Here is a 22,379-nt window from a genome sequence, read left to right as displayed (position 1 = left end):
CCTACTTTCAAACCCTTGCACATAAATATTCTTAGCAGCATTATTCATAACAGTCAAAAAGTAGAAACAATCTAGATGTCTATCAATTACAAATGAATAAACAAAATGTGGCATATCTATATCATGGAATATTATTCAACCACAGAAAGGCATAAAGTACTGATACATGCTACAAGTTGCATGAATCTTGAAAACATGCTAGATGAAAGAAGCCAGACACAAAAGAACACATATTGTATGATTCCACTTATATGAAATATCAAGAATAGGCAAATCCACAGATACAGAAAGTAGGTTAACAGTTTCTAGAGGAAGGGGGAGGGGAGAATGGGGAGTGACTACTAATGCATACAGGGTTTCTTCTGGAGGGATGAAAATGTTCTGGAATTAATGGTGATAGCTGCATAATTGTGAATATACTAAAAATGACAGAATTACAAGCTTTAAAGCGTGAATTTTATGGCATAAAAATTATATGTCAATTTTTTAAAAAGAATGAGTAAAAGCAATAGCTAATGCCTTTAAAAATGTAATGAGAGATTCCATTTACCCTTTACTCATTTACTCTTTACTCATTTACCCCAATGGTAACATCTTGCATAACCATAGTACCATATTACAACCAGGCAGATGACTTTAGTACAATCCACAAAGCTTATTCCAATTTCACCAGCTTTACATGCCCTTGTGTGTATGTGTGTGCATGTGTGTGCATGTAGTTCTATGCAATTTTATCACGTGTATGTTCATGTAACCACCACCACAGTCAAGACACAGAATTGTTTCATCATCACAAGGATCCTTCCTGCTTTGTTTGTACTCATGCCCTCCTTCTCTCTCTATCTCTAACCCCTAGCAAACACTAATCTATTCTTATCTCTGTAATTTTGTTATTTAAAAATTTTAATATAAATTGCTATACGTCAAAGTGTTATACAAATGTAATATTTTGTGTTTGACTTTTTTCACTCAACATAATTTGAGATCCATCCAAGTTGTTGTGTGTATCAATAGTTCACTCCTTTTATTTATTTTTAAATTTTTTGGTAATGCAGGATTTTACTTATTCTATTCATAATAACTAATATTTAAGAACATTTACATTATTAATAGAACTTAATCTAAAAGAAGTTCAACTTACTTTTTTTTAACATCTGAATACTGGGTATTAATAAGAGAAGAGGTAATATAATTGTGGTCAAAATTACTATTTCAAAAACATAAATGCTTTGTGTTACTAAGTCTACATATAACTCAGTTTGGAGTATAAAGTTCTTTGGCTGCAAGAAAGGACACTTGATTTGCTTCACCAAGAGGAATATCTGGGATGACTTCTCTCGGTATTTCTTCTGTTGATTTTTAGCATAGTTATCTGTGACTGTATGAACTCCAAATAAGAGTACATAGCTGGTTATTGTAGCCACTTACTATAGAAATAGGAGATGGACAGAAAAAAAAAGAAATAGGAGGTGGACAGATAATGTAACTGTCCAATATTTTTGAGGCCAAAAGCTTAAGCCTGAGGAGTTAAGCCAAGATTCAGGAATAAAGACACACAGGAGATGGAGTGTGAAGCCAAACTGGGAGCTTAAGAACAAAGGCATAAATCGCTTTTTCTGGCAATGATGATGGTGAATTTTCCACCATTTTCCCAATGGCTTTAGACAGTCTCAGAACTGAGCCCTCTGCACAAACAAGCACAGCAGAGGGAGATGGGTAGAGAGGAAAAATGGAAGGAAAGACCAAGGGGCGATGGTGCCCCCAGCCTGGGCACAGGTGCAGTAGGACCCCCTTCAGGTGGCACAGGGACCATGCCCATTCCTTTTATTTCAAAATAATTTTTTTTTAGAACAGTTTTATTTTTCTTTTTTATCTTATTTTTTTTAAACATCTTTATTGGAGTATAATTGCTTTACAATGTTGTGTTAGTTTCTGCTGTATAACAAAGTGAATCAGCTATATGTATACATATATCCCCATATCCCCTCCCTCTTGTGTCTCCCTCCCACCCTCCCTATCCCACCCCTCTAGGTGGTCACAAAGCACCGAACTGATCTCCCTGTGCTATGTGGCTGCTTCCCACTAGCTATTTTACATTTGGTAGTATATATAAGTCCATGCCACTCTCTCACTTTGTCCCAGCTTACCCTTCCCCCTCCCCATGTCCTCAAGTCCATTCTCTATGTCTGCATCTTTATTCCTGTCCCGCCCCTAGGTTCTTAGAACAGTTTTAGATTTACAGAATTATTGTAAAGATAGTACAGAGAGTTCTCATATACTCCACATCCTGTTTCCCCTATCATTCGCATTTCACAATTAATGGGTCAATCTTGATACATTCTTGTTAACTAAAGCTAATACTTGAGATTTCCTCAGTTTTCCCTTAATGTCTTTTTTCTGCATCAAGATCCCATCCAGGATACAATACTACATTCGCAGTTATATCTCCTTAGCTCCTCTTGGCTGTGACTGTTTCTTGGACTTTTCTTGGTGGTTTTTTTTGGTGGTTTTTTTTTATGACCCTTAAGAGTTTTGAGGGGTCCTGGTCTAATATTTTGTAGAATATCTGTCAGTTGTGATTTGTCTGACGTTTTTCTCACGGTTAGACTGGGGTAATGTGTTTTGGGGAGGACAACCACAGAGGTAAAGTGCCATCCTCATCACATCAAATCAAGGGAACATATTAACAATATGACATCACTGCTGATGTTACCCTTGATCACCTGGCTGATAGTGTTTGTCAGGCTTCTCTACTGTAAACTTACTCTTTTTTTCCTCTCTCTTTCCATACTGTACTCTTTGGAAGAAAGTCACCACATACAACCCACATTTAAGGAGTGGAAAATAATGTTCCATCCTTTTAAGGGCAGAATATCTACATCAATTACTTGTATGAGAGATATATCTAGTCTCCCCAATTTACTTATTTATTCAGTCATTTATTTATACCAATATGGAATCATGAATTTTATACTTAGAGTTATAATACAATACTACTTTATTAATTTTGTTGCTCAAATTGTTCCAGCTTTGGCCATTAAGAGTTCTATTCCATTGGCTCTGATATCCCTTTGACATATGCCATCACTGTAGGGGTTTTTGATTTTTGTTTTTGTGAACATTTTTTTTTTTAACTTCCTGGCACTACAAAATGTTCTAGGCTCAAATTGTAGCTAGCCTGCCCCATTCCTAGAATCAGCTTTTTCTCCAAGGAGCCTTGGTTCCTTTTGTTGGAGAATGGTATTAGAAACCAAGATCTGGGGCGTGTGTTCATTGTTACTGGGGTATCATATCTTTTAGGTGCTCTCAGTTGACAGAACAAATAAACACAGATGTGTATACTAACCCATATATATATACACGTCTTAAATATTTCTATTTGTAACCACTTGTACCTATATTAAGCTAAACATGCGTTCATACTGATATTTCCAACTCTAATCCATTAGGACATGTATTATTCTAGCTTCTTCTGCTTGCTTATCTATAACCTCCCACTCTAACAACCTTGCTCCCATCACCCATCATTCATTTACTTAATTCTTCAATTCCAATATACATGTATAGTAGTTTCAGAATTCCTAACCCACACCCCCATGGAAAATGGTACTTATATACAATTCTTTTTGCTTTTAGTCATATAGACTCCTCTCATTTCCAAAGTACTTAGGTCAGCATGTTATTTCCCTTCCTATTTCAGTGAGGTTGTTTCACACATTTGGAATATATTTATATTCTTTAGTCACATCTTGTATTCCATCATGGGATCTCTGACCCTTTAAATTACTTCTTTTAATTTGCGTACATCAAGATTTTTTCTTTGTAATGCAAAGCTCAATGGCTTTGAAAAATGCTTAATGCTGTATTCACCATTACAGTATCATACAGAATAGTTTCATTGCCCTAAAAAAATCCCCTGGGTTTCACCTTTTCAAGCCTCTCCAACCCTGAACCCCTGGCAGCCACTAATCTGCTCACCATCTCTATAGTTTGCTCACCATCTCTATAGAATGTCTTGTAATTGGACTCATACATCTGTTGTTTTTTTTCAGACTGGCTTCCTTCACTTAGTGGTATGCATTTAAGATTCATCCATGTCTTGAACAGCTTCTTTTTCCTGTTGTATAACATTCTACTGTATGGATGTATACTTTGTTTAGTCGTTCACCTATTGATGGAGATTATGAATCAAGTTGTTATACACATTCACATGCAGGTTTTTGTGTTGCCAGTTGGGACATCAGTTTTCAAATCAGGAGCATGATTGCTGGATTATATGGTAAGATTACGTTTAGTTTTGTAAGAAACTACTAAACTGTTTACAAAGTGGCTCTACTACTTTGGATTTCCAACAGCAATGAATGAGAGTTCTTGTTGCTCCTTGTCCTCTCCAGCGGTTTTTTTTTTTTTTTGAGCCATTCTCATAGGTATATAGTGGTATCACATTGTTGTAATCTGTGATTCCCTAATGACAAATGATACTGAGCATCTCTTCATATGCTTGTTAACCATTTATAGATCTTTTTTGGCGAGGTATCTGTTCAGCTCTAACATCATACTTAGTTGTGAGAAACTGGATGCTTTCCCCTATTATTAGGAGCAAGGCAACGATGTCCTCTCACACCACTCTTATTCAACATTGTACTGGAATTCCTAGCTAGTGCTTTAAGGCAAAAAAGGAAATAAACGCTATATAGATTAGAAAGGAAGAAACACAACTCTATTCACAGATGACATGAAAATCCCAAAGAATTGACAAGAAACCCTCCTGGAACTAAAAAGTGAGTATAGCAAAGTCTCAGGATACAATGTTAATACACAGAAGTCAATTACTTTCCTATATAATAACAATGAACTATTAGAATCTAAAATTTCAAAAAGCAATTCCACTTAAAATAGTATTCAATAGGGACTTCCCTGGTGGCACAGTGGTTAAGAATCCGCCTGCCAATGCAGGGGACACAGGTTTGATCCCTGGTCCGGGAAGATCCCATATGCTGTGGAGCAACTAAGCCTGTGCGCCACAGCTACTGAGCCCACATGCCACAACTACTGAAGCCCGTGTGTCTAGAGCCCATGCTCCGCAACAAGAGAAACCACCACAATGAGAAGCCCCTGCTCGCCGCAACTAGAGAAAGGCCTCATGCAGCAACAAGGACCCAACACAGCCAAAAATAAAAAAATTTAATTTAATTTAATTTAATTTAAAAAATAGCACTCAATAAATGAAAAATTTAGGAATAAGGCTAATAAAATATGTGCAGGACTCTATGGGGAAAATTAGAAAACACTGATGCAAAGAAGGTTTAAATAAATAAAACTATTTCATCTTCATGGATTGGAAGACTCAATATTGTTAAGATGTCAATTTTTCCCAACTTAATCTGTAGATTCAATATCATCAAAATCAAAATCTCAGCAAGCTATTTTGTAGATAATAACAAGCTGATTCTAAAGTTTATATGTAAAGGCAAAGGACCTAGAATAGCCAACACAATACTGAAGAAAAAGAACAAAGTTTCCAGACTCACACTACCTAATTTCAAGACTTACTATAGTATGTCTTCAATAATCAAGACAACATGGTACTTGTGAAGAAACAGACATGTAGATCAATGAAACAGAAGAGAGAGTCCAAAAATAGACCCACACAAGTATAACCAACTGATCTTTGGCAAAGGGGCAGAAGTGACTCAATGGAGAAAGGGTAGTCTTGTCAATAAATGGTGATTGAACAAATGGTGATGGATGTCCACATGCAAAAAAATGAACCTAGACACAGACCTTACACCTTATATATTGATAAAAAGTAACTCAAAATGGACCATAGACCTAAATGTAAAACGCAAAACTACAAAACTTCTTGAAGAAAACAAAGGAGAAAATCTGCAAGACCTTGGGTCTGGTAACGAGTTTTTAAATATAACACCAATAGCATGATCCAGGAAAGAAATATTAATAAGTTTGACCTTATTAAAATTAAATTTCTTTGCAAGAGACGCCATTAAAATAATGAAAAGACAAGTGAAAGACTTGGAGAAAATATTTGCAAAACATATATCTGGTACAGGACTTGTATATAAATTATACAAACTCTTAGAACTCAATGATAAGATAATAAACAACCCAATTAAAAAATGAACAGAAGATCTGAACAGATACCTCACCAAAGAAGATCCACAAATGATTATTAAGCATATGAAAAGATGCTCTGTATTATTTGTCATTAGGGAATTGCAAATTACAACAACATGATACCACTATATACCTATGAGAATGGCTTAAAAAAAAAAAGCCTGCTGCTGGGGAGGACAAGGATTTTTGTGGGTGCTCTTTGTCATACTGAGGAAGTTCCCCTCTATTTCCAGTTTGCTGAGTTTTTTTTTTTTTAATCATGAACGGCTGTTGAAATTTTATTACGTGTGGATTCACATGCAGTTGTAAGAAAGAATACAGAGAGATCTGTATACTGTTTACCCAGTTTACCCCCAATGCTAATAGCTCTCAAAACACTATTACAACCAGAATACTGGCATTAGTATAATCCACCAATTTTATTTAGATTTCTTTAACTTAACTTGTACTCATGCGTGTGTTCATACAATTTAATCACATGAATAGGTTTGTATATCAACTACCCCAGTCAAAATACAGGACAATTACATAACCACAGGAGCTCTCTTGTTGCCTTTCATAACCACACCCACCTTCATCCTGCTCCTTCTCCTTACAACCCTAATCCCAGGCAACCACTAATCTGTTCTCCATTTCTAAAATTTTATTATTTTATGAATGTTCTATAAATGGAATCATATAGTATCTTTTTCGATGGGCTTTTTAATCAATAGTTCATTCCTTTTTATTGCTGTACAGTATTCTATGGTATAAAAGTACCAAAGTTTGGGGGATTCCCTAGTGGTCCAGTGGTAGGACTCTGGGCTTCCACTGCAGGGGGCATGGGTTCGATCCCTGGTCGAGGAACTGAGATCTCGCATGCCGTGAGGCGCGGGCAATAAATAAATAAATAAATAAATAAATAGAAGTACCAAAGTTTGTTTAACCATTCACCTGCTGTTGAAGGACATCTGGTTATTTCTGCTTTTTGGCTATTATGAATAAAACTGCTATAAACATTCGTGAATAGGTTTTTGTGTGAGCACAGGATTTTATTACTCTAGGATAAATATGCAAGGAATGAAATTGCTGGGTCATATGGTAAGTGTGTGTTAGGTTTGTAAGAAACTGCCAAACTGTTTTCCAGACTGGCCGTACCATTTTACATTATTATCAGCAATGTATGAGTGATTCAGTTTTTCTGCATCCTTGCTAGCATTTGGTGTTATTTCTAATTTTGCTTCAGCCATTCTAATAGATATGTACATACTTTCTTTTAGAGAGCCATAAACGTCTTGAAACAATTGAGCCAATACTAACTAGCCATGTCTGTATGCCTGGCTCCAAGTTAGGCTCTTTGAGGGTGGAGGAGACTCAGCTCCTGCATATGAGGGACTGTAGAGGCAAGATCAGAGCACGAGAGGAAGCCAGTTCCTCCGAAGTCATCCCTATGAACCATCAGTAATGGGCTCACTAGTAATTACGTGTGAACACAGGAAACTGTGTCAGGGAAATCTCTGTGGTGCTCAGAGGCAAAAAAAAACCCCAAAACTCCACAACTCTGTGGAAGGGTTAAAGAAGGAAATCACTGCCTGGATCCAGCAGAGCCTCAAAGTTAGCTGTTTGAAACTCCAGGTAAAAGAAATGGCATTTACTCTCTGGATCTCCAAAAAGGGGTTCAGATTCTGCCTGTGCTTTGCAAAGATATAGGACAAAGCTAACAAAGTTCACCTATGACAAAATGGGACTGATTTTCAACCTGAGAGAGCACCCTATCCTTTTCTAGTGGATTCTGTTAAGGAAGATTCCCAGATTATCATCCAAGTTCAAGTCTCTCATTTTCTTCAACTTCTGTTCATTGTATCAAGCTTGCAAACATGGATAAAACCATGTTACTGTACAGTTACTGGATCTCAGTTATCTAAGGAGTAGAGGACCTTGATGTACCAAAAATATTTGGCTTTAAAAAAATAACTCTTTAGACAAAGGTCAGTTTTGTCTGGAATGACACAGAACTGTGCTCAGGACCTCATAGAGGCATAATGCTATCAGGGGACTTTCCATCCTTCCTAGTATACCTGTTTCCACCCCTGCCTTTCCTGACCTTCAACTCAGGGGACATCTATTGTCCGCATTCCGGTCTGATTTTTCAAAAAAGTATTTATTTATACTCCACCCCATGACAAAAAAGCTTTGAAGAAATTTTAAAATTAAAATATTTTATGTAAAACAGAATAACAAAAAGGAAAACAGAACTAAGATCAGTTAAAAGGAAAAATAGATGTGGCCAAATTAGTATTTATCATCCACAATGATTATATTTCGCTTTAAAGAATGCTCTTAACTTTTAATACTCAAATGCAGTAACATTTTTTTTTTTTTTTTTTTTTTTTTTTTTTTGCGGTACGCGGGCCTCTCACTGTTGTGGCCTCTCCCGTTGCGGAGCACAGGCTCCGGACGCGCAGGCTCAGCGGCCATGGCTCACAGGCCTAGCCGCTCCGCGGCATGTGGGATCCTCCCGGACCGGGCACGAACCCGTGTCCCCTGCATCGACAGGTGGACTCTCAACCACTGCGCCACCAGGGAAGTCCCAGTAACATTTTTTTAAAAAGCCATCATTCAGCTTTTCCCATATGATGTCTTCAAAGTTTTAGGTTTACTTTATATACCTGTATTTTCCATTTCACTATAAATACCTTAAGAAGGATTTTCAAGTAGTCTCATACTCCAGCTGATGATTATTAACCCTTCTAGAAAACTCAACAGATGGCCCCTATGTCGCTCTCATGGACAAGGATTATTCATCTTGAAAACTTTCTGATGATAACTAGCAAAGATGTGATAAAGCCAGTTTCTCAACAGAGAAAAATCAACTGATGAATAAATATATATTACTTTTAATATATGCTGTCTGAGGTTAGGGGTCTAGTCTCTCTTGTCCACTAGTATGCCTCATACAGTGCCTGAGACACAGGAGAGACTCAAATATTTACTGAAAATTTTTGAGTGCCCTCTCTGAGCAGGATGCTCTCTTCAGACATTCTGGGAATATGCAGAAATAAAGGATTCAGGGGTTCATGACCAGCACCCTCCCACATACCCACCCTAGGCCCATCATGGCGTATATATGAAATGGTGGATAAAAGCTTCAACTTCCTATGCAACGGCCTTTCAGAAGACCCAAGATTCCCTCTGTGGTTCCCATCTTCTCTAGAGGCCATGCAAAACCCCACAGAGGCCCATCATATGGCACTGGGAGGGGCATATCCACTGAAAAGACTTGGGTAGCTGAATGTAGAGATATCCTAGCATATAGTCACCCCCACGGCAATCAACCTCTGGGAATGGCCACAGTGACACCATTTCATGAGGGAAACACAGTAGCACAAAGTCATGTGTGAAATGACCTCTTGGATCCTTGAAGTTCTATAGCTGTGGTTTATCCCAGTGCCATGACAAGGCTGCCTCAAACTAGGACCAGACCTCCCAATCCACAGGATTTACTGTCCCCCTGGGCCCTGTTAATGCTGCCACCTGACTTCCCAGTTGCTGCCCTATCATCTTTTCCAAATACTTAAGTGGCTATTAGTTTTTAGTGTTGCTCAGATGCTGCAGCACTTTCTGTCTGGCTCCTACCCTCCTAGGCAACAGGCAAATGTTTAGGGTGAGAGAACCAACTGAAAGACCAACTGATAAATCATATGAGATACACACATTCCACACTCCAAAGCTCTCATCTGAGAATAAAATCCCCACTCTGTTTAACCAGACCATAATATTTCTCTTTTTGATAAATACACTGAGTACAACAGGTTTCTCAATCTTGGCACTATTAGCATTTTGGTCCAGATAGGTTTTTGTTGGGAGAGCTGCCCTGTGCTGTCGGATGTTTAGCAGCCTCCCTGGCCTCTGTGCACTAGATGCCGGTAGCAGCTGCCTCCAAAATGTCTCCAAACATCGCCAAATGGCCCTACTGAAAACCACTGGAGTAGAGTAAGCAACACAACCTGAAACCCAGGCCTACAGAAAAAACTAATGAATAGATCAGCCTGAAGCCAATGAAATTTGACCTTAAAAATAGGCAAAATGTCAGTGATTGGTAAATCTTGCAACTTTTTGTGACTTTAAATTTTTTCCAAATAAAACTTTTTAAAAAGAGTGTGAAAGAGACAGCTTGAGGGACTTCCCTGGTGGCGCAGTGGTTAAGAATTCGCCTGCCAATGCAGGGAACACGGGTTTGATCCCTGGTCCGGGATGATCCCACATGACATGGAGCAACTAAGCACGTGTACCACAACTACTGAGCCTGTGCTCTACAACCCTCGAGCCACAACTACTGAGCCCAAGCGCCACAGCTACTGAAGCCCACATGCCTAGAGCCCGTGCTCCACAACAAGAGAAGCCACCGCAATGAGAAGCCCGCACACCGCAACAAAGAGTAGCCCCCGCTCGCCACAACTAGAGAAAGCCCATGCATAGCACCGAAGACCCAACACAGCCAAAATAAATAAAGAAATTTATTTATTTATTTATTGAAAAAAAAAAGATAGCTTGAATTTAAGTTTTTTTTTTTTTTTTTTAGCTTTATTGAGATATAATTCACATACCATACTACTGGGTTGGCCAAAAATTTCATTCCAGTTTTTCTGTAAGCACCTATGGAAAACCCGAATGAACTTTTTGGCCAACCCAGTATTTGCCCATCTAGAGGGTAAAAGGCAATGTTCTTACCTGTAAGTTCACAGGTTTGAGCAACCATCACCATAATCTAATTTTAGACATTTTCATTCTCCCCCAGGGAAATCCTATACCCATTAGCAGTCACACAGGTTGCCCCCAGGCAACCATTAACCTACTTTGTCTCTATAGATTTGCCTATTCTGGACATTTGATATAAATATAACTGTAAATATAATAAGTGTAAATGTAATATGTGGTCTTTGTGATTGACGTCTTTCACTTAAAATGTTTTCAAGGATCATCCATGTGGTACAAAAGTGTTTTCAAAAGTGACTGCACGGGGCTTCCCTGGTGGCGCAGTGGTTGAGCGTCTGCCTGCCGATGCAGGGGACACGGGTTCGTGCCCCGGTCCGGGAAGATCCCACATGCCGTGGAGCGGCTGGGCCTGTGAGCTATGGCCGCTGAGTCTGCGCGTCCGGAGCCTGTGCTCTGCAACGGGAGAGGCCACGACAGTGAGAGGCCCGCGTACCGCAAAAAAAAAAAAAAAGTGCACCATTTTACATTCCCACTAGCAATGTATAAGGGTTTTAATTTCTCTACATCTTCCCCAACACTTGTTATTGTCTGGCTTTTGGTTATAGCTGTACTATCTCATTGTGATTTCGATTTGCATTTCTCTAATGACTCATAATGTTGAGCATCTTTGCATGTACTTATTAGCCATCTGTACATCTTTGGACAAATGTCTATTCAAATCCTTTCTAATTTTTTTAAAAATTAAGCTTTTTATTTTGATTTAATTGTAGATTTACATATACCTGTAAGAAATAATATAGAGATATACAAAAATCCTTTACTCGGTTTTTCCCATGTAACATCTTGCGAAACTACAGTACAACATCACAGTCAGGATATTGACACTGATACCGTCAAGATACAGAACATTTCTATCACCACTAAGATCCCTTATGTTATCCTTTTATAGCCACACCCAATTTCCTCCTGCCCCCACCCCTCCTTATCCCTGGCAACCACTAATCTCTTCCTCATTTCTATAATTTTTCCATTTAGAGAATGTTATGTAAATAAAATAATATGGTATATAACCTTTTGGGATTTTTTTTCCACTCAGCATAATTCTCTGAAGATTCATGCAGGTTATTTCATGATCAATAGTTTCTTTTTATTGCTGAGGAGTATTCCATTGTATGGATGCATCAGTTTGTTTAACCATTCACCTGTTGAAGGACATTTGGGTTGTTTCCAGTTCTGAGCTATTATAAATAAAGCTGCTATAAACATATGTGTACAGGTTTTGGTCTGAACATATGTCTTCATTTCTCTGGGATAAATGCCCAGGATTGCAATTGCTATGTTGTATGGTAGTTGTATGTTTAGGTTTTTAAGAAACTGCCAAACTGATTTCCAGAGTGGCTGTACCATTTGACATTCCTTCCAGCAATGTATGAGTGATCCAGTTTCTATGAGTGAAGCCTGGATGGGGGAAAGGAGACCCGGTCCTCTCTGCTGTGCTTGCCTGCTATAGAGCTTTTGCAACAAGGGGCTATGGTAGAGGTGTGAGAAAACTAGCAGCCTGTCCCTCGTGGGGTTAAACTGTAATCCCAGATTGGGGGATTCTGGGGAGGAGCCCCTGTCTTCTTGGCTGTATTTGTATAATATGTAGAACTTCTGGGGTAGAACTTCCAGAACATGAAGCAGGGAGCAGGGGTAAAGGAGCTTGTCCGTGTCTCAAATGCCAGAGCCCCTCCCTGTTCTTACTGAAAGACTGTTTCTTCATTTGCAGTATGCCCTTAGGACAATTCTCAGAGACTAATTTTTCACCAAATTGTTGTTTGCCAGAGAGAAGTTCTGCCAAGCTCTAAGAATCTGACAGAGGGAAAAATCCCCCATCCTGTCCTCAAATTCTGAATTACCAGAACAGTGGATCATCCCAGATCCTCCCCTGGCTGATGACACTGGAAGTGCTGTTACCTCCCTGCAGTCTCAGACACTTAATAGGCTGGCTGAGATGCACTGCCCAGATAACAGGTCAGGCCTGCCTTGACAACGAAAATAGAGCTTTCTTTTTTTTCCTAAATGAGATTGGGTATGTCTTCACACATTACATTAATGTAATGTAAAATGGATTCATGCTAGAAAACTGAAGCTATACACGAATTTTACACCAAAAATACTGCCAGTTCCAGGAGCATGATGCCTTAATGCATTCAGCTGAGTGGTTTTTAAGCTGGTCACCGATAGAGGAATCAGCAGATCAGGGCAAAGAAGTAAGGCAGGGACAAGATTTTTTTTTTTTTTTAAATGGATAATACGGTAACATGGTTCACAGAATGGTACACATAGTGGGAAACCTTTCTGCCATTCCTGTCCCTCTGCCACCCAGTTCTCTTTTTCCAATAGGTCATCCATGAAAATAGTTTCTTATATATATTTCCAAGGATATTTTATAAAAGCAACTACAGACATATATTTTATTTTTCTCAGAAGACCTGGGTTTGAATCCCAGTTTTGTCCCTCTCAAAACAAGTTGTGTAACCATGGATAAGTGACTTTATCTCTTTGAGCCTCAGATTCCTCACCTGAAAAATGGGAGTAAGAGTACCTACTTCACAAGGTTGGGGTAAGCATGAAGTAAGACTGTGTTTAACTGTGCTTTCTAAATAGAAAAGTGCTATAGTAACATCAGCTGTTGTTCTATTGGGAGCAGCAACCACGTACTAATAGTGCCGTGGAGATTGGCTGTACTTAGCAGGTGCTCTGGGATAAGGAGTTGGTGGTGCTGGGGAAGCACCTGAAGCTGATTGGGGGAGTGAGAACACAGGGAAACTCCAATATGGCTGAATCAAGCATGAAATAGGGTCTGGCTGGTTTGCAAGGTATGAACTTCGAGAAGTCAGTGACACACAAAAACCACCATATCACCCATGTACTGAAGGCAGCCAGCAGGGTTCAAAGTTAGCTGTGGCCCTAATAAAGAGAGGTGCCTTCTCCTGGGAAGAAGCCTATTTTTGAAAAAGTGACAATGCTGGGTTTAACCCAAAACAGACTCGGGCAGGTTAGGGTATTCCAAAGACCATCCAGAAGGACCTGTTCCAAAGATCATCCAGAATATAATTTAAAACAGGGCTAACTCAGGTCATCTGACACAGGCTCAGGCCAGGAATCAGAAAATGAGGACCCAAATTGAGTCAAGCTTCCATCTGTTTTCAACTTTTTCCTTTTTGGCAGAATGAGTGCAACAGCAGGGAAAGCAAGGGAAACCAGAGGGTCATGACAAGGAGTTCAAAAAATGTCTTAGGTCTTCCTCTATCTGGGTTACCACCTTGAAAGATCCTACAGGGAGTCTGTCCTAGGTTCTTATTGTCCCTTCAAACCAACTTCAAAGCATCATAGAGGGGGTGGTGTGAGGGAGATACCAACAGTCTCTGAATAGGATGGGATGGACAAACCTCTGCCCAGGAGAGATGACAGAGGTGTGTACAGCAGGAAGACAGCTGGGAAGCAGGAGGAGAGGAAGCCAGTTCAGAGGCTGGAATTCCCTTTGCTCATCTTCTGGTTTTGGAGGACTTCTACATGCAACAAGATGTTACCTGCCATACTGAGGACTACCTCTCAGATCCAGACTGCAGCTTCAGCAAGCCTCTTCACCAGGTCTGGCTGAGGCACGGAGGCCTGCCAACTGCCTGAGGTTCGTCAGTAACTGAGGCAGCACCAAGTCAGTCCCCAGAGACCAGCAGAACTGTCTATCCCTCTGCAGTCTCAGAGTCTGCTTTTAGTAAGAGCTGGGTGTTCATTTCACAGCCAAAATCAACTCCAGTTGCTGAGGCTGAGGAGTCTGGATCACTACCACTCTAGTCCAAAACTCCCCATCATGAACTCTGGAATGTTCCAGAATCACATTTCCCTCTGTGCCTCTCACTCCTGCTCTCTCTTGTTCTCTGAGATTGATTAAACAAGGAATTGAAGAAGAAACAGAAGGTTTGAAGGGGACTGCATCTGCAGAAGACTAAAGGGTGAAAAGGAGCCAGAATGGAGTTTTTAAAAAATGACTTTACCTTTTATTGTTTGCCTTTTAATAATTGCTTGCTTTTTTAAAAAATAGCTGTCTCTGCCTTCTTTTTCCTCCCAACTTTTTACTATGAAACGTTTCATTTCTTCAGCAGCACCCCCCCCCAAAAAAAAAGCAGAAAAAAATAAAAGAAAATCTCAAACTCACAGAAGGGCTGAAAAACATGTACAATGACATTAAAAGAGCAACCCATAATAAATACTAAACCCAAAATAAACTGGACTTCATCAAAATTAAAAGCTTTGCTCTTTGAAAGACACTATTAAAAAGAAAAGACAAGCCACAGATTGGGAGAAAATATTTAAAAAACACATATCTGATAAAGGACTTGTATTCAGAATACACAGAGAGCTCACACAACAAATAACCTACTAAAAATGGGCAAAATATTTGAACAGATACTTCACCAAAGAAGGTATACAAATGGCAAATAAGCATGTGAAAAGATGCTTAATATCATGTCATTAGGGAAATGCAAACTAAAACCACAATGAAATACCACTACATATGCATTAAAATGGCTGTAATCGGCCATTTGACTAACAATGTCAAGTGCTGATGAAAATGTGGAGGACTATATTGTTGATGGGAATGGAAAATGGTACCACCACTTTGGAAAAGTTTGGCAGTTTCTCATAGAATTAAACATCCCACTCCTCAATATTTACCCAAGAGAAGTGAAAATTTCTGTTCACCCAAAAATCCATATGCAAATGTCTATAGTAGCAGTATTTATTCATAATTATAGTGTTATATTTAGTGTTATGTTCATAATTTTTTTTTTTTTTGTAGTACGCGGGCCTCTCACTGTTGTGGCCTCTCCCGTTGTGGGGCTCCAGACGTGCAGGCTCAGCGGCCATGGCTCACAGGCCCAGCCGCTCCACGGCATGTGGGATCCTCCTGGACCGGGGCACGAACTCGTGTCCCCTGCATCAGCAGGCAGACTCTCAACCACTGCGCCACCAGGGAAGCCCTATGTTCATAATTATAGTGTTGTATAAATATAAATTATATTCATAGTGTTTCTTCATAATTGCCTAACAATGTAAACAATCCAAATGTCCTTCAGCTGATAAATGCACAAACAAAATGTAGTATACCCTTTTTTTTACTCAGGTTGTTTGTTTTTCTGATATTGAGTTGTATGAGCTGTCTATATATTTTGAATATTAATCCCTTATCAGTCATGTCATTTGCAAATATTTTCTCCCATTCAGCACATTGTCTTTTCGTTTTGTCAATGGTTTCCTTTGCTGTCAAAAGCTTTTAAGTTTAATTAGGTTCCATTTGTTTATTTTTGCTTTTATTTCCTTTGCCTTAGAAGACAGATCCAAAATAATATTGCTATGATTTATGTCAAAGAGTGTTCTGCCTATGCTCTCTTCTAGGAGTTTTATGGTTTCAGGTCTTACATTTAGGTCTTTAACCCATTTGAATTTATTTTTGCACATGGTGAGGAAATGTTCTAATCTAATTCTTTAACATGTAGCTGTCCAGTTTTCCTAGCACCACTTGTTGAAGAGACTGTCTTTTCTCCATTGTATATTCTTGCCTCCTTCGTCATAGATTAATTGGCCATAGGTACATGGGTTTATTTCTGGGCTTTCTATTCTGTTCCGTTGATCAGTGTGTCTGTTTTGGGACAAGTACCATGCTGTTTTGATTACTGTAGCTTTGTAATATAGTCTGAAGTCAGGGAGCATGATATCTTAAGCTTTGTTCTTTTTTTCTCAAGATTGCTTTGGCAATTTGTGATCTATGGTTCCACATAAATTTTAACATTATTTCTTCTAGTTCTGTGAAAAAATGTCATGGGCATTTTGATAGGGATTGCATTAAATCTATAGATTGCTTTGGGTAGTATGGACGTTTTAACAATATTAATTCTTCCAATCCAAGAGCATGGGATATCTTTCCATTTCTTTGTATTATCTTCAATGTCTTTCAAAATGTTTTATAGTTTTCAGAGTATATGTCATTCACCAAATATACAAACAGCTCATACAACTCAATATGAAAAAAAAAAAAAAACCAACCCGAACAAAAAAAGGGCAAAAAAAAAAAAAAAAAAAAGTGGGCAGAAGAACTGAATAGGTCTTCTTTTCCAAAGAAGACATACGGATGGCTAACAGGCACATGAAAAGATGTTCAACATTGCTAATCATTAGAGAAATGCAAATCAAACCTATAATGAGCTATCACTTCACACCTGTCTGAATGGCTATCATCAAAAAGCCTACAAATAACAAATGTTGGTGAGGATGTGGATAAAGGGGAACTCTTGTGCACTGTTGGTGGGACTGTAAATTGGTGCAGCCACTATGGTAAACAGTATGAAGGTTCCTCAAAAAACTAAAAATAGAACTACCATACGATACAGCAATTCCATTCTTGGGTATATATTTTTAAAACATTAATTCAAAAAGATATATGCACCCCAATGTTCATAGCAGCATTATTACAGTAGCCAAGATACAGAGGCAACCCAAGTGTCCATCAAGAGATGAATGGACAAAGAATATGTGGTATATATATACAATGAAATATTAGAGCTGTAAAAAATGAAATTCTGCTATTTGCAACAACATGGATGGACCTAGAGAGTATTATGCTTAGTGAAATAAGTCAGAGGAAGACAAATACTGTATGTTATTACTTACATGTGGAATCTAAAAAACTGAAACAAATGAATGTACATAACAAAACAGAAACAAACTCACAGATATAGAAAACTAACTAGTGGTTACCAGTTGGCAGAGAGAAGGGAGGAGGGGCAAGAGAAGGGTAGGGGATTAAGAGATACAAACTACTTACTATGTATAAAACAGATACGGAACAAGGAAATATAATATTGTACAGCACAGGGAAATATAGCAATTATTCTGTAATAACTTTAAACGGAGTATACTCTATAAAAATATTGAATCACTATGCTGTATACCTGAAACTAATATAATATTGTAAATCAACTGTACTTCAATAAAAAGAAGTGTGGTACATTCGTATAATGGGATAACTCCTGAAACATGTGAAAACATGGATGAATCTCAAATGCATTATACTAAGTGTCATGGGTTCAATTGTATCTCCCCTCCAAAAAATATGAACTCCTGACCCCCAAAATCTCAAAACGTGACTTTATTTAGAAATAGGGTCTTTGCAGATGTAATCAGTTAAGATGAGGTCATGCTTGAATAGGGTGGGCCCTTATTCAAATATGACTGGTGTCCTTATAAAAGACAGACAGGGAGAAGTAATGCAATGACAGGCAACACACAGGGAGAACACCATGCAATGTCATAGGCAGAGATTGGAGTTACACAGTTGCAAGATATAGAATGCCAAGGATTGCTGGTGACACCAGAAACTAAGAGAAAGTCATGAAAAGATTCTCCCCAAGAGCCATGCAGAGAGCATGGACCTTCTGACAAATTGATTTTGGAATTCTAGCATCCAGAACTGTGAGATAATAAATTTCTGTTGTTTTAAGCCACCTAGTTTGTGGTACTCCGTTACAGCAACCCTAGGAAACTATTACACTAAGTTACAGAAGCAAGACTTAAAAGGCATTTATATCATATTCTGGAAAAGACAAAACTACAGGGATGGAGGACAGATCAGTGTTGTCAAGTGTTGGGGGTAGGATGAGGGGATGACTATGAAGAGTCAAGGGAGAGTTTTGAAGGCAGTAGAAATATTCTAGATCTTGATCATGATAGTAGTTACACAAGTACATGTGTTTGTCAAAATTAATAAAACTTTACATGATGTAAATTTTAAATTTTTGAATTTTACTCTATACCAATGTAAATTAAACCTGACCCCCTCAATCCAAAAACCATAAATAAACAAAAAACCTTCTACAGTGACCATCTGTATACCTTTCACCCAAATTCAAGTGACTGTGAATATTTGCTCAAATTTGCTTTATCTATACACGTATTTTATTCTTGCTGAATCATTTGTCTAAGTTGTAGACATCATGACACTTCACCCTAAATATTTTATCATATATCTTTTAAGAATAAGGACATTTTTCTACATAAGATATTTAAGAAAAGTAACAACAATTCCGAAGTATCATCTAATATAGAGTCCATATTCCAACTTCTCAAATTGTAGTTAAAATATCTTTTGTAATTGCCTTTTACCAATGAGGAGCCAATCAAGAATCATATAATGCATTTGTATATTATGCCTGTTTAATCTTTCAATTTAGAATCATCCCATCTTTTTCTTTTCATGACCTTTTTTGTCCAGGCCAGTTGTCTTGCAGAATTAAAATTTCTGGATTTGTTTGATTGCTTCCTCATGGTGTTATCAAATATTCTATCTCTTTATTTCCTGTGAAATAGGAGTTAGACCTAAAGGCTTGATTAGGTTCAGGTTTAACTTTTGATAAGAATAGTTCACAGGTGATAGAGACCTATTTTTCCACCTTGTTTGCCTCAATGCAGACCTATTTTCCTGCCTTTCTCTCTCATACCATAAAGAGCTTGTATACCCGTGGCCTGTGGAGGCCACAAATACCAATAAGACAGTTTGTCCTAAAGGAGATGAATGAATGAAATAGCATCCTTTATTAGCCAATAAATATTTAGTAACTGCTACAGGGAGCAAGGTACCATGCTAGGTGATGGGGACACAGCAGTAAGCAAATGCAAACATGGTCCCGCCTCCAAGGAGTTTATAGTCTAAGTGAGACAGACATTCATGAAAAAAAAAATTTTTTTAAATGACTTGTGATAAATGCTATTAAATAAAAAGCACAGGAGAATATGGCTCTGTATAATGGGGAACGCTTCCACAGGGGGTATACCATTTGATCTGAGGACTGAAGGATGGGCAGGTACCAAGGAGGTGAAAGTCAGGGGGAGACAGGGCAGTGGGAGGTAGGCTATAAGAAGTTCACCAACTGGTGGGGCAGCCAGGTACAATCCTCTCCGGTGAAGCCAGAAAAGGGGTCCATGTGCTTGACTTGGAGGCTCAGAGGCAACTTTTCTGAGAGAGTGTTGTCTGAGCTTAGGCCTGAAGGGTGAACAAGTCAGTGGAGATAAACAGAAGAAAGATGGAGAAGCAAACAGCTAATTAGTTGCTAGAATTAAATCTCTGTAGGAATTTAGGCTCAAGAAAACGGTAGATAAAATAGGTAACTAATGAGAACCTACTGTATAGCACAGGGAGTTCTGCTCAGTGCTCTGTGCTGACCTAAATGGGAAGGAAATCCAAAAAAAGAGGGGATATATGTATACGTATGGCTGATTCACTTTGCTGTACAGCAGAAACTGACACAGGAGTGTTAAAGCAACAATATTCCAATTTAAAAAAAAAAAAAAGAAAATGGAAGTATTCTTTATACAATTTTTAATCTGAGTTAATCAAGATTCTAGACTTCTGGTTTATAGGAAGTAACTTTTAAATCACAGAGGAATTATTATTATTATTATTTTTTTCAGTACGCGGACCTCTCACTGTTGTGGCCTCTCCCGTTGCGTAGCACAGGCTCCGGACATGCAGGCTCAGCGGCCATGGCTCACAGGCCCAGCCGTTCCGCGGCACGTGAGATCTTCCTGGACCGGGGCACGAACCCGTGTCCCCTGCATCGGCAGGTGGACTCTCAACCACTGCACCACCAGGGAAGCCCCAGAGGAATTTTTTTTAAAACTAATTTCACCTGTTTCTTTTCACATTTATTTATTTTATTATGATGATTATTTTTTGGGCTGCGTGGCATGCGGGATCTTAGTTCCCCAACCAGGGAGCGAACATGCGGCCCCTGCAGTGGAAGCGTGGAGTCTTAACCACTGGACCACGAGGCAAGTCCCAATCACAGAGGAATTTTAAATCACATTACTTAAATTTAAAAACCCTAACCAGAGAAGTTCAGAATTAGTCAGACCAAACCAGTGATCTGTGCTGTCATCCAAAAGAACTGTGGAATCCCGGAAGAAAAGATGGCCTGTTAAAGCCTTTTACTACATTTCACCTTCTTGAATATTCAAGTTAGGCTAGGGCTCAAACTCATTCTCCACTAGAATAAATAGCCCTGATATTATTGCTTCTAATATTAATTACGATAATTTTTAAAAATTATGTTTTCCCTAAGCAACACAGCTAACAAGGAGCAGAGTCAGAATTCAGTCCAAAGTTCCTGGCTTCAAAGTACCTATATTTAACCATCACGCAACACTGCCCCCAGTAATAATGATACTGATATCTACCAAGATGAAGGTAAGAGAAAGGGGCTTTTTGTAATAAGTCAAAAGAAGGAACAGATACTCTTTTAGCACAATAAGGACATAGCACCAATGCCAGCAGGAGGTTAATTGGACCAGTATGAACAGTCTGGTTATTTTTAGATGCTTGAACAGGAGGCCAGACCACAGTGGCCAGAAATTTCTACCCCCCATGCTCCTTCAGGAACAGAAAATGACTGTGCTTTTTAAGAAATAAAAGCAGTTGGGATCTTTGGGGGAAGAAACAGAGAAAAGTACTATGGGGAACGGGAATATGAGAGGAGACAGGAAGGAGACTGGGGGAAGATCTGCTAGTCAGGGGTTGGCCTGTAAGTGCCATGGCCACTAAGCACCCTTACTCATGGTTGAATGGTTTATAAAGGCACTCAAATCTCTGCCATGCCATGTACTCTAGGCTGGTTAGAATATGATGCATGAGCCTGAATAAAAAGATTCACTCACAACACTCGATAATTCTGGGTTCTTCGACAGCCAACTGGAAGATAGTTTTGTTAGGAACTGTTCCGTGAAGGAATCCCATTAACTTCTATTAATGTCGGGCACTGTGCTAAGTGCTTTAGGTACATTCATTACTGCTAATCCTCTCAACGACTTACCAAAGGGGTCATTGAGACTTACTCACCTAAGATCAGAAAACTGCCAAACCAGAAAATTTATAAAATTTCCAATCTATCACAGCCTGATAATTTTGTAAGATACATAATTTTGTAAAACACAAAATGAAATTAAAGATATGCACAATACAGGCATACCTTGTTTTATTGCACTTCACAGATACTGCTACTTTTACAAATTGAAGGTTTGTGGAAACCCTGTGCTGTCAGACAATGGTTAGCATTTTTTTATCAATAAAGTATCTTTTTTAACATCTTTATTGGAGTATAATTGTTTTACAATGGTGTGTTAGTTTCTGCTTTATAACAAAGTGAATCAGCTATACAAATACATATATCCCCATATCTCCTCCCTCTTGCGTCTGCCTCCCGCCCTCCCTATCCCACCCCATTAGGTGGTCACAAAGCACCAAGATGATCTCCCTGTGCTGTGCAGCTGCTTCCCATTAGCTATCTATTTCACATTTGGTAGTATATATAAGTCCATGCCACTCTCTCACTTCGTCCCAGCTTACCCTTCCCCCTCCCCGTGTCCTATTTTTATATACTTTTTTTTTAGACATAATGCTATTGCACACTTAGACTACAGTATAATGCAAACATAACCTTTATATGCACTGGGAA

At 38.7% G+C, this 22,379-nt stretch overlaps 1 long non-coding RNA gene and 1 pseudogene across 1 annotated transcript in view; both read right to left on the bottom strand.

Annotated features, from left to right (window-relative positions):
- The window catches only part of LOC113633561 (uncharacterized), a 59,027-nt gene that overhangs the window by 18,577 nt on the left and 18,071 nt on the right, over positions 1-22,379 (bottom strand). The window lies entirely within an intron of this gene.
- Positions 202-1,878, bottom strand: LOC113633559 (phosphatidylinositol N-acetylglucosaminyltransferase subunit P pseudogene; annotated as a pseudogene).

Source organism: Aethalodelphis obliquidens, unplaced genomic scaffold (assembly GCF_003676395.1).
Source record: "Aethalodelphis obliquidens isolate GAN/ISIS:26980383/991018 unplaced genomic scaffold, ASM367639v1 scaffold40, whole genome shotgun sequence".
NCBI lineage: Eukaryota > Metazoa > Chordata > Mammalia > Artiodactyla > Delphinidae > Aethalodelphis > Aethalodelphis obliquidens.
This window is presented reverse-complemented; position numbering and strand designations above follow the sequence as displayed.